At 40.1% G+C, this 2,724-nt stretch overlaps 2 pseudogenes; both read right to left on the reverse strand.

The window, feature by feature from the left end:
• Positions 1–479: 479 nt before the first annotated feature.
• On the reverse strand, positions 480–818 carry LOC149218393 (protein DJ-1 homolog D pseudogene; annotated as a pseudogene).
• Positions 819–1,307: 489 nt separating this feature from the next.
• LOC149218394 (isoamylase 2, chloroplastic pseudogene) lies at positions 1,308–2,364 on the reverse strand (annotated as a pseudogene).
• Positions 2,365–2,724: the final 360 nt, after the last annotated feature.

The following is a 2,724-nucleotide window of genomic DNA, read 5'->3' on the forward strand; positions in this document are numbered from 1 at the left end:
GAAAGGAGCGTTCATCTATTCTAAAATAAAACAGCATCTCCCTAAAAATCCTACGATGGCCGACACATGGAATAACAGCTGGAGCGCAGCTACCTTTAAATCACTAACTGAGGTCTTGAAATAGGAAATCGGTTCCTGAAGATCAGCGCATACATATCCAGCCATTCATAATTGCCACTATTCATCCGCATAATCGCCTTTGCTTGCCTAACCGCTTCAGTGTGAGGACCCAAAATAGACTAAGTAATTCGATTTCTGTGCTGGGATAATTATTTGGCTTTTGACTTTTATTCTCCCTCAAAATGTCATGACAAGTGTTTCTGTTGAAGGCACGTTCCCGTTTTAAAAATGCAAAGATTTGCATGCAGTCGACATCCCGGGAGAAAAGATAACTCCTTAAAATGAGGCAATTGGGTATACTAGAAAAGCTTGTAGTCTTCAGAAGCTTCTAATGATTTCTAGCTTTAGCATGAGAATTTCTACAGTTCATGCCATACACACAAAGTGGATATCTGATATATGTTATCACAGAATATTTGGAGAAATCTCCCCTCCCAACTTAAGTAAAATGGCGTATTTATAGGTTCCGGCTCTGACCATTCACCGCCAGAAAGCAATGTATCAAGCTTTACAGCTGGATACGCAGTACATGTTTTCTCTTTCAATATACCTACACCAGCAAGAATCAATTGCCCACGACAGATAGAAGCAATGGGCTTGTTTGAATCAGAAGACCGCTTGACCAATTTAAGAACAGATTCATTTAGAGCTAGGTACTCGGATGCCCTTCCTCCAGGAACCATCAACCCATCATACATGCTTGCATCAATGTCATCGAAAGATGTTGTCGAAATAAAATAGTGGCCTGGATAATATTCATTTTTAGGAACACGGTTAAGATATGCAATAGATGAACCATCTGAGGCAAAGGGAGGATAACAAAAACATCGAACAAAAATCCTTTTCTAGGCCTCAAATAATGAAATGCAATTGACCGAGAATTTCCAAAACCCACCACTAGAGACTGTTTTGAAACCTATGCTAACTTCGCCTGCAACCATATATTCCATAAATGCATAGCGGTCCCCATGGATCGCAGAACTGCAACTTGCAACAAACTTCAACAGATTTAGAAAAAGCCCGCAATGATGTCTTAGTTTTGTTTTTGTTTTTAGGCAATTGTGATGACAAACCACTCAACCTGTCTGCTAGAGTAGAGGTAATGCTGCCCGAATGAAATTTATCCTGAGACTCAAGCAATATTCCATGACAAAGACATAGAAGGCTGCGCAAGACATGTAATCCATATTATTTACAGTTCCGTACAAAAACCAAACTGTCTATTGATTGTCTTCATCCTTTGACAACAGAATCCACAGATCAATTTCATTCTTTAGTTGAACGAGCTTCAAACAGAACACAGCTATGGGGCTGCATTTGGTAAGTGAAAAAGCTTATTCCCAACATATCAGTAGCTGTCCCTTCCATTGAGAAAGTTTCTGGAAATGGAAGACTTGTATCAACCAAACGGTGCCATAACATTCCATCAGGAAGTTGAGGTAGGGTAGCACTGACTGACGCTTGCTGAGAGTTGAAAGCAATGTAAAAATCACCTAGAGTTGATCTGGATTAGGTCCATGCCAGTTCAGATTTTCAATCTTCGCAAAAGTTTTACGTTGAAGCAAATCTTTTCGACGGGTGCGGAAGGAACTAAGAAATCCAATAAATTGAATAGTGTGAACAGCAAATTCAGTTTTCAGAGCATCCCAATTAAAGGGTTTCATGTCATTTAAATGCATTGATCCTCCCTTTGTCTGTCCATATTCATCTCCCATGTTTAGCACAGGCACTCCAAGTGATATGAATAGAACGAAAAGGAAATTTCGAATCTATTTCAATCGTGTTTCCAGAGCCAGATGATTGTTCGTGTCACCTTCTTCACCACAGTTCCAACTTAATTCTGTTGAATATGTTGCAGAACTGAAGCTTACTAGGTCGACCAGAGATAATCCAACGTTATGGGTAATAAAGTTGAAGGAAAAACTAGGACCTCGGCCATCAGTAAAAAGATCTCCACTGCCACAAAGCCTGGTTGAAAAGTTGCTTAATTGACCTTTGTCGCCTCTTAGAAATCTTCTAATATCATCATGGAACCTGATATTTAGCTCTGCCCACTTCTTCCAATGTGGAAATTGGATTTCCTTGCACGATGCCATAATTGGCAAGCATGGATCTGCAATAATTTTAACCCTAGAAAGAACAGGATCAAAGGCAATGGCCTCTATCAATGGGGGTCGACTTAAGATTTCCTCATGTGGCCCTCTCATTAGAGATGAAGAATTGCAAAAGCAAAAACCATCAATATGGTACTAATTTACCCAATGGCGCAGACTGTCTAAGATCATATTTTGTGCTACTGGGTGGTTGCAGTTGAACAGATTGTCAGTTTCAACAACAGCAACCTCATTGTTTTCACCGAGTACGTAATATGATGAGTTATCAATTCCACGGAATGACAATGTTTCAAGTTCTGCATCACCCTTTTCAGCAGTCTGTGTGTAAACGACCTCCAGTATTACCTCGATGCCAATTTTATGACATGCTTTAACCATTTGCCTAAGGGAACTGCTCGCTGAAATGCCATCTCCCAATGGTCCATAGCAATCCATGAGTGCCACTGTAGAGAACCTCTGTGCCATGATAGTTGAAACCATATGAAGATAA

This window comes from Pinus tabuliformis, chromosome Q, assembly GCF_031772625.1.
Source record: "Pinus tabuliformis cultivar Carrire ecotype Pingquan chromosome Q, CPIR1, whole genome shotgun sequence".
NCBI lineage: Eukaryota > Viridiplantae > Streptophyta > Pinopsida > Pinales > Pinaceae > Pinus > Pinus tabuliformis.